The 10738-nt window shown below is 43.2% G+C and overlaps 1 long non-coding RNA gene across 2 annotated transcripts; it reads left to right on the top strand.

Annotated features, from left to right (window-relative positions):
• Positions 1 to 349: 349 nt before the first annotated feature.
• On the top strand, positions 350 to 10319 carry LOC136144376 (uncharacterized). 2 transcript variants are annotated; one of them, XR_010658532.1, is made up of 3 exons: positions 350 to 445; positions 2847 to 2971; positions 8563 to 10319. It is a non-coding gene; the product is annotated as an uncharacterized lncRNA (long non-coding RNA). The 2 variants fall into 2 exon arrangements; XR_010658533.1 differs by lacking the exon at positions 8563 to 10319 and adding an exon at positions 4139 to 4322.
• Positions 10320 to 10738: the final 419 nt, after the last annotated feature.

Here is a 10738-nt window from a genome sequence, read left to right on the forward strand (position 1 = left end):
GTCATTTCATTTAAAATCTCCCCTGGATGTAAGTAAGCTTTGTGTTTTCTCCTGACAAGTTGAACTCAAGTTGAAAGAGGAAGTTTTTCCTCCAAATAGTATCATCTCAACTTAATACTTACAACAACCCTACTGTATTCCTGTTTTCCAGGTGAGAAAAACTGAGCCTTGGAGAGGTTAAGAAAGTTTCCAAGGTCACACAGAAATTAAACGGCAGAGGTGGGCTTTAAATGCTGATGACTTGAAAAAAAGAAAAACACGGCCAATTTTCTTGGTGTGCCATGTACCCAAGGCTGGTGGATTGTTAACAGATGACTGGGTGATGGAGTCTGTTTCCCCATTCCTCCATAGATGCATGCTGTGATGGCAGAGCTGGACAAGTTGGAGGCAGCAGCTTGATCCACGACAACTCGACGGAAGGTTTCAGAGGAAGCCCATGTGACATGTAAGAGCCAACCAAACACTGTGCTGTGTTAGTACCTGAGGTTGAACTGCACGGTGAGAAGGAAGAGGGGAGAAAGATTTACATGCAAGCACAGTCATGCACCAACTTAGAGGCCAGAGGTCTTCCTGAGAGATGGTCCTGGGACCAGTATTTCTCAACCTCGTCTAGTCATGGCGCCCAACGCAAAGGAGGTCCTTGGGCACGAACCACTGGAGCTGCCGTAGAGTGATCCCTGTGACTCATTAGTAACTCCCTCCCTCAGCTTCTCCCCCAGGAAAGTGCATTAGAATGGACCTCAGTGAGGAAGACATTTTTTAAAGGATAACCCTTAATCCACTCATATTTCTTGAACAATAGTATCCATTGCTACTAAGAAAACTCTACCACTTTATTATTAGTAATGTGTTTGTGACATACATTTCACAACTGATATTGACACCCAGGATCATGTTAAATTGACAGAAAACTCTGTTCAGGTGTTCCTGTAATGTCTTATGGAAAAGCCCAGATGAACTTTTGGGCCAACCCAATAGAAAACCGAGAGTTTGGTTTAACTGGGAAAGTGCCCCTTTGTATTAGGGTGAACCCAGTACTCCAAAGGATGATGAGTGGCCCCCAAAGGAGGCAGTTGCATCTCCTCTCCTCTCCGTGATCTGAGCTCTCTGGGGATCCTTTCCAAGCTCTTGTTCTTTCCACCTTGACACGCGAAGATGAAGCCCGGCAAAAAGAGGCAACCCTGGCATAGAGCTTTTACCTGCTTCTCTAGTTTTGAATACAGGAGGGAAATTACAATCAACAAATTAAAGTTGTCGAGCTACTGATGTATGACCATGAAACAAAGATCAGATTTCAACAATCAGGAGGGAAACGGGGAAAGTCTTAAAGTGAGGAAGGGCTTTTGTAGCCCTCAGGGCTGCCTCTGCAGAGGCAGTTAATCATCTGCCCAAACCATCGGATCCATTTCCACAACCTTTTCCTTAAGTTGTCTTTCTCCTACTATGCCTCCTCTCCTACAGGCAAAAGGATGGCAATGGGATCATTTCCTTTAGAAAGTAAACACTCATATAAAGCAAGTATAAAACTTACTAAAATGACATCCTTGGGGACTTCCCTGGTTGTCCAGTGGCTAAGACTCCCCGCTCCCAATGCAGGGAGCCTGGGTTCGGTTCCTGCTTGGGGGAACTGGATCCCACATGCTGCAGCTAAGAGTTCACATGCACAACTAAATATATAAATATATTTTAGCCAAATATATATAATATATATATTTCAGCCAAATATATAAATAAATAATTTTAAAAAAATAAGTAAAATGATATCTTCTAGGGAAATTATGTTTAGGTATCACAATTAAAAGGTTGATATTTGGTATCATTTGTAGCTGACAGCATCTTCTTGTGGATCAGTTTATCTGATCTACTATAGTTTCTCTCACATTGTCTCACAGAGCATGCAGAATAAATTTCTTTTTGAAAGAAGGAAAGTGTTCATTTCTACATCCTGGATGGGCTGAGGTGGGGGAAGGATAAATTAGCTGATTAAACTTTCACAAGTCAGTTTACTGAGCAAAATATCTACTGTCCTTCAGAGCATTTTGTAGTCATATCTCTATTGACATGTCCAGAAATTGAACTCAAAATACCCCAAATTGGGGTGCTTTCCCAAAGTTCTTTGATATCCTTGAAAACTGAAATCGACTCTGCTGTTTCTCAGACTCATCTAGAATTCACTGTACCTGCAGGAGAGGCCCACACTGTTGGCCTTCTCAAGTCTCTCTTTGAAGAGACAAGAAACAATCCCTCCCTGAAGAGAAGTGAGAATGCCTCTGCCTCTCAAGTTAAAAGGAGATGGGAGGTGTGAGGCGAGGTCAGGGGGCACCGGGGCAAAGGCCGTGGCTAAACTTGAAGGCCAGCCAACAGATACGTGTCAATGTCAACTGTACTTGAAAGACAGAAATCCCAGACCTTAAGATCCTCACATTTCAGGGAAAATGAAGAGTTCCTTCTTTGTCTTCAACAAGTCACTGTTTTCATAGCAGCTTGAAACTTCTTTCCCACTAAACTCTTCTTGGCCATGAGCAGCCATGACTGAGTGAATAATTATCTAGTTAAACAGGGACTGGTGAGAACTTCCTTGGTGGTCGAGTGGTTGAGAATCTGCCTTGCAGTATGGAGGACGTGGGTTCAATCCCTGGTCAGGGAAGAAAGATCCCACATGCCCCGGGGCAACTAAGCCTGCACACGTGCACACCACAACTAGTCTGTGGCCACAAGGAAAGGTTCCTCATGGTTCAGTGAATATCCCGGGTGCCACAGCTAAGCCCTGACACAGCTAAATAAATAAATACCAAAAAAAAACAAAACCAGGGACTGGTCATCTACTCTGTGATTTTTTTTTTCAGGTGACTTCGTCTAGAAAGGCTTCCTTGCGTTTCCGACAGAGGCCCATCTTCACCTGTCTGAACTCTTGTAGTACTCAGAGCTCAGCTTTAAACTGCACTATGTCACATGGAGATGAGGTCATGAGGTCAGTTTTTCTCTTTTAATTTTTTGTTGGAGGAAAATTGTTTTGCGGTGTTGTGCTGGTTTCTGCCGTACATCAGCCTGAATCAGCCACAGGTCCCCTGCCTCATGAACCCCCTCCCCATCTCCCACCCCATCACACCCCTCTAGGTTGTCACAGAGCACTGGGTGGAGCTCCCTGCATCACACGGCACATTCTCATGGCTACATACTTTACACATGGTCATGTTTTTGTTTCCATGCTACTCTCTCGATTTGTCCCACCCTCTCCTTTCCCCGTGGAGGCAGCTTGCTCTGTTGGCAGCGTCATGGGAAGACGGTGGCGATGAGGAGACCAGGGAGACATAAAGTTCTTATAACAGAGAGGGTTGAGGGTCTAAACAAAGGCAGCAGTAACTGACCCACCAATTTAACAGAAATTTCGGACCTAAAATGCACAGAACTTGGTTACTGGTTGTACATGCAGACGTGAGGGAAAGGAAGGAGGTGACTTGGATGATGAATGGATGGTAGGATCACACTGAAAAGGGGGTGTAGAGACTATGAAAAGGATGAGGCCCTCAAAGGAGTTCAGTGTTGGATGTGCTCAGTTTGTGGTTCCGTAGGGGGAAGGATGGACACAGAAGACAAGCAGGTGGGGATAAGACTGGAGTTCAAAGACAGGTTAGAGGACTTCTCTGGCAGTCCAGAGGTTAAGACTCCACACTTTCAATGCAGGGATCACAGGTTTGATCCCTGGTCTGGGAACTCAGATCCCACATGCTGCATGGTACAGCCAAAAATAAGATAAAAACAAAAAGAAACAAGAATAGGACAGAAATTGGGGACTGGGGCTTGGCAATGATCTGGAAATTTATACTGCTCAGATTTCCCATCAAGAGAGTGGGAACCTAGGCTGGCGGACTGTCCTCTGCCCCTGCACCTTCAGGCGGGACAGTGTTCACACCCACCACGCTCCTGGGGCTGCTCCCAGCCACCAGTGACCGAGCCTGGCCATGGCCTGCAGGCTTCTCTAACACAGGCTTCCTTGGGGCTGTATTTGGAGCTGAGGCTCTTCCTACCCAACCTCTTTCCTTCTTATTCTTTCATTTCAATGGACTTCAGTCCATCAGCACAAAGGCCCAGGGCTCTCCCTCTCTCCTTTATCCCTTACAGGCATTTCTTCCAACAGATTTATTGCACATCTAATTCCATCTGAGTGTGTGCTTCTTGGAGATCCTGCAGACACCTAGGAGTCATCAATATATGTGTATGCTAAGTCGCTTCAGTCGTGTCTGACTCTTTATGACCCCATATACAGCCCGCTAGGCTCCTCTGTCATGGAATTCTCCAGGCAAGAATACTGAAGTGGGTTGCCACTTCCTTCTCCAATATATAGGTAAGTAATTATTAAAAGAATGGAAGTGAATTAGACATATCTGGGAGAACCTACAGAATGAGGGGTAAAAAAAAAAAATCATTGAAATGTTAAAATGAAGGAAAGGGTTATGGAGAATACAAACCTTTAGGTAGTGATAGAGGGGCTCTGGGGCTAGGCTGCCTGGGTTTGAACAAGGCTAGGAAATGGCAGCCCACTCCAGTATTCTCACCTGGGAAATCCATGGACAGAGGAGCCTAGCAGGCTACAGGCCATGGGGTCGCAAAGAATAGGACATGACTCAGTGACTAAACAAGAACAAAAACAATGCCCACTTATTATTAGCATGACCCTCTAGGCAGATTGCTAAGCCCTTCTAAGCTCCTCTTTCCTTGTGCGTAAAAGGAGAGGGGGGATATATTGAGGTCTCTGTAAAAGTTGTTACCCTATATTGGAAAAAAATCTGAACAAAAATGGAAATATATATAACTTAATCACTATGATGTACATCCGAAACTAACACAACATTGTAAATCAACTACTCTCCAATAAAAGTTAAAAAAAAAAAAACCAAAAACTGGTTATTATCATCAAGCATAATGGATGAGAAGCCCCTAGAGCAGCCAGTAGCATCCAGGAAAAGAAGAGGAGGACTAGAATCTCATACCACAAAGTCGGGGAGCAACAGTTTCAAGAAGGAAAACAGTTTCAAAAGTCATAAAGAGCCATGAAGAATAAAGTGGAAAAAAAAAATACTGGACTTCCCTGGTGGTCCATTAGTCAGGAATCTACCTGCCAGTGCAGAGGATGCGGTCTGGGAAGATTCCACGTGCCATGGGGCAGCTAAGCCTGTGTTCCACAACTCGAGAAGCCACTGCAATGAGAAGGGCTCATACTACAACTGGAGAGGAAGCCCCCCTCTTGTCGCAACTAGAGAAAGCCTGCGTGCAGCCAAAGAGGCATATTTTTTTAAAGGAACCATTAAAAAAAAGATGAAAAAAATACTCAGTAGGCCTGGAAATGACTGATGACTTTGATAAGAGCAGTCTCCATGGTGTGGGGAAGACAGAAGTCACAGGAGGAGGGCTTGAGTAGTGAATGGTGGTTGAGAAAGTGAATAGAAGAAGCCATCTTCCATCCTTGGCTTGGCTTTGACGTCAAAGCGAGAGAGACCCATGGACAGAGGGGGCTCAAGAGACCAAGAAGAAAGTCAAGTTTGTTTATATGCAGAAAGTAAAGTGCCTGAGGACAGGAAGAGAAAGTTTTGGATAGCAAGATATCTTTAGGAACTGTCAAGGAATGGGCTGAGTGATTTTGGGGTTAACTCACAGAAGGTTGAGTTAATCAACAGAAAGGATGGTGATACCCTTGAGACCACTGAAGTAAGGATGAGGATACATCGAGGAGTGGTATCCCAAGCAATGCCCTCTATCTGTTTTGTCTCTTACAAAGACTCCAAGGTTGCAGCTATTAAAGATGAAGAGGGCAGAGGTGAAGTAGGCAACTTGAAGAAAACACACATTTTCCTTTTCTCCCCTAGCAGTGAAGGAAATCTGAATTTACTGAGCACCTCCCCTGGGTGGGCCCTGGGCTGTGAACTTTTATTTGGTTGCTTTCCTGAATCCCCACCATCATCCTTTGAGGTCGATATCATTATTCCCATTTCACAGATGAGAAAAACTGAGGCTCAAAGAAATGGAGTCATCAGTCTAAGATGTAGATCTAACGGAGTACTCATTATTTGTTGAATGAATGGACAGCACTTACCTTGCTCTTTTTGATCTCTGATGGGCTGTGTACTTGTGTGATGTTTTTGCCAAACAGCCTTTCACTGTTGAGACTATCCTTATGTCGTTAAGTCATGGGTCAGTCATAACCCCCAAAAATGTCACACTACTGAAAAATGCAAGTGGCTGGACAAGGACATCCATATGCTTTATTTATCCTCAAACAGAAAAGCTACTTAAAAGATTATGACTGATTGGGAAATGAGATTTCGTGGGGCAGAAACATTTGAAGTTGCAGTTACTAGCATTCCCATCAGGGACCTCCCTGGGACACAGAATTGATGTGTGAATTGTTTTTGTTTTGTTGTTAATAATATCTGGATGAAAATGCCTGCCAAAACATTTCACTGGAGGGTTTAGGATCTGCTTTCCAAGTCTACAACTGAAGGGCAGCCGCCGATGTCACTGTGCTGGCATTTGCTGCTTCATCTGGTTGAATGAAAAATAACCAGTGTGTCTTCAAGAACACTGTGTGTTCTTGATACTTTTCAGTTAAAGTCTAGCCTGTGTTCTTCTTGTAATCTTGCTGGTCAGAAAGACAAGGGTACAAATAATCATTTAAGGCAGTAAGTGAATAGACCACTAGACTCTGAGTTCCTGTGGGAAGTGGGTCTTGTTTCAGTTCCCCAATATTCATTTAGAGGATGAACACCACGCTTGGCACACAGTGTGTGCTGAATAAATTCTTGCTGAAATAAACTGAACTACATCCACACACCACAGAGAGCAGAGTGGGAGGGGGCCGGCGAACCGTTTCAATCTGTTTCGGTTTTCTTCTAGAGCAGGGCACAGAACTGTCTCACAAAAAGATGTGTGAGTGAACACTCAAATTCATTATTGAGGATAGAAAAGAATTGTTAATCCCTGCGAATAATCCAGAGCCAGGGTTGTCTGTCACTGTAGCCAGAGGAGAAAGGGTCATCTTCCTAAATTGTATCCTTTTCCCCACCTCTTAAAGTCTTTGGTTTTGTAGCTCTTTGGAGCTGTGGTTCTAATTCCCGGTCTATCCCAGATTTACTGTTTGACCTCAAAATGAGTCATTTAATCTCAGTTAATAGCTTAAGTTTCCCCTTCAGTGAGAGCCAAAGGGCCTTGGCTATAGTTATAGTTAGCAAATATCAAGCCTCAAAAATTGGATATATTTAGTGCCATCCATCATCTGTGTAAGGCTAATGGATATGAATTATGAGTACAAAGCCCCATTTAAACTCTCAACTCCTCCCAAATTCCCCCTTGGAGGTTGTTAAGTCACTGTGTCATGTAGGAAGAGGGGAAAGACAAGGAAGCTGGGGATGGTTGCCCCAAACCCAAAGGAGATATCCTGGCAACAGAGGGCAACAGGAAGAAAACTCAGCTCACTTGTCAGGGCGACTGTCATCTCCTGATCAACAGCTTGCTGTCCTGGAAAAGAATGAACTAGTCTCTGCTTTTGAAAAATAAATGAAAAAGACAGCTGTTCACTCCAGCCTCATGTTAAGTGAAATAAAATGCAAGTTTACAGAATAAGTCAATAATATTGTAATTATTCATGTTTTTCCAGGATTTGCCTCTTGCTTTCTTCAAATCCTAAGTATTCCCCAGGGACTTTAAATAAGCTAAACTTTAAAGATTAGATTTGTGCACTGTTCGATAACAATCTGAAAGAGAGAGGAGTGTGTATCTTATCAAAGAGAGTGATGGGTTAAGAAGTGAAGCAGATCTCTACAGATGACTGAATTTGGTTCCATTTTATACTCCTCTGTATATGTGTATTACATCTGTTCATCGAGATGTGAATGGACCTAGAGTCTGTCATACAGAGTGAAGTAAGTCAGAGAGAGAAAGACGAATATCGTCTATTAATGCATATATATGGAATCTAGAAAAATGATACTGATGAGCCTTTTTGCCAGGCAGGTATAGAGACACAGACATATAGAACAGACATTTGGACATAAAGAAGGTAGGTGTGGGCGGGATGAATTGGGAGATTAAGATTGACATATGTATACTGCTGCTGCTGCTGCTAAGTCGATTCAGTCGTGTCCGAGTCTGTGCGACCCCACAGACAGCAGCCCACCAGGCTCCCCCGTCCCTGGAATTCTCCAGGCAAGAACACTGGAGTGGGTTGCCACTTCCTTCTCTAATACATGAAAGAGAACAGTGAAAGTGAAGTCACTCAGTCGTGCCCGACTCTTAGCAACCCCATGGACTGCAGCCCACCAGGCTCCTCTATCCATGGGAGTTTCCAGGCAAGAGGACTGGAGTGGGGTGCCATTGCTTTCTCCGATATACATACACTACCATGTGTAAAATAGAGCACTAGTGGGAACCTGCTGTATAGCGCAGGGAGCTTGGCTCAGCGCTCTGTGACAATTTTAGAGAGGTAGGATGGGGAGGTGGGTTGGGAGGAGGCTCAAGAGGGAAGGGATATATGTATACATATAACTGAATCACTTCATTGTATTGCAGAAACTAACACAACATTTTAAAGCAACTATACTCCCCCGCAAGCCCCCACTTCTTGGAAGAAAAGCTATGACCAACCTAGAGAGCATATTAAAAAGCAGAGACATTACTTTGCCAACAAAGGTCCACCTAGTCAAAGCTATGGTTTTTCCAGTGGTCATGTATGGATGTGAGACTTGGCCTATAAAGAAAGCTAAGCACTGAAGAATTGATGCTTTTGAACTGTGGTGTTATAGATAAGACTCTTGAGAGTCCCTTGGACTGCAAGGAGATCCAACCAGTCAATCCTAAAGGAAATCAGTCCTGAATATTCATTGGAAGGACTGATGCTAAAGCTGAAACTCCAATACTTTGGCCACCTGATGCAAAAAACTGACTCAGTGGAAAAGACCCTGATGCTGGGCAAGATTGAAGGCAGGAGAAGGCGACGACAGAGGATGAGATGGTTGGATGGCATCACTGACTCAATGGACATGGGTTTGGGTACAGTCTGGTTGCTGATGATGGACAGGGAAGCCTGGCGTGCTGCAGTCCATGGGGTGGCAAAGAGTCGGACACAACTGGCCGACTGAACTGAACTGAACTGATACTCCGCTCCCCCACCCCCAACTTTTTTTAAAAGTGAAGCAGAAAAAGGAGAAGCTGTGATTTCCTCCTGCAAGTGCTGTCCTACACTTCCCAGGGAGGAAACAGATGCACAGAGGTGAAAGCCCACATTTCTGTGGGAAAGATCTAGAAGAGCTGTGGTGCATGGGCCACCTCTGCTACAAGAGAACTTAGAGCGCTTTACCTAATGGGCGGGCTCAGTTACAGTGGCCATGGTCCCCACGCAGCTCATGTTCTCATAGGGGCACTGATCAGTCTAAAACCTTGACGACAGTGTATTGCCAAACTCCTCTGTTGAACAGGATCCATGCTGATGGAAGGGTCAGACCTCAAATTTGGCTGCATTCTCTTCTCCTACTCTGTTCACAAGCACACACGTTGACCTCTGCAGACACCAGGAGACTGCCTTTGGGTCCGCACTCACCTTGCCACTCAGCCAACAGCACCACCTGTGCACTTACTGAGTAACAGCTATAATGGATGGACACTTCAGTCACATATGAAAACCTTTAAAGCTGCATTTTCAAGGGCTGTAAATCTTATATATAACATTCCTGAGTGACTGATGAGATGGGTTCTCCACATAGCAGAATGCTCCAGGAATCTCTGTGATAACATGAGTTTATAAATTTGTTTTCTTGTGACAGTATTTACAAACTCCATGATTTATTGTAGAACTCAATAAATATTCAACATGATAAAGTGCTGAAATTGGAAGCAACAATTCGCACATGGATAGAATAGAAGTTGCTATTTCTTAATGTATAGAGGGCAAAATTAACTGTTAAAGAGTCTATTTGAAAATAACAATATACTATTTAAAAGAACACAGTGTGTATATGTCAATGCTACTCTCTCAATTCGTCCCACCCTCTTATTCAAAATGTTATATTCCATTTGCTTTTTTACACTTTATTTGTGTGTTCTGTGCTTAATGAATGTATTCAGGAAACCCTGAAGTTCATTCCTATGGCATTTTGACCTTAACCCCATTAGAGTTTGAGTATTTCTTTGCTTTATGGAACTACTAGATGTTCCATGTTTACCTTAAACTTATATTGTACCAACTTGAAATGAGCCATTTCTCAAGAAACCCTGGTTCTTTTTATTGGAGAGTGGTAATTAGAAAAAAAAAAATCCCTGTGTTAGATTTGCTCATTTCTACCAGGAAGTCATTGTTTTTAGCCCCTTTCAGTGGACGGGGCAAATTAGGAATCTCTTTCAAAAAAAGAGGGAGAGCGACATTATTAGTAGTCATTTTAATTAATTTCAGTTCATTCCTTCTGTGTTTCATCATGGGAAAAACATATTTGAAATCTTTCTTCCTTTTATAAACAAAAGCGAGCACATATATACTTTTGTCCCTTGCCTCATTTTTTCTCTTAATATTATATTGGAAATCACTTCACTCAACCTGTAATGATCTTCCTCAGTCTTTTTAGGTCGATAATCTATTCTACCAGTCTTCTAAGGATAGATTGTTATGTTGTTTCCTAATTTTTCTACCTCGGAATTGCCACATTGAAAAACATTGTACATATGTTGTTTCATATAGATGGAAGTCCATTTTTAG

Source organism: Muntiacus reevesi, chromosome 11 (assembly GCF_963930625.1).
Source record: "Muntiacus reevesi chromosome 11, mMunRee1.1, whole genome shotgun sequence".
Lineage (NCBI taxonomy): Eukaryota > Metazoa > Chordata > Mammalia > Artiodactyla > Cervidae > Muntiacus > Muntiacus reevesi.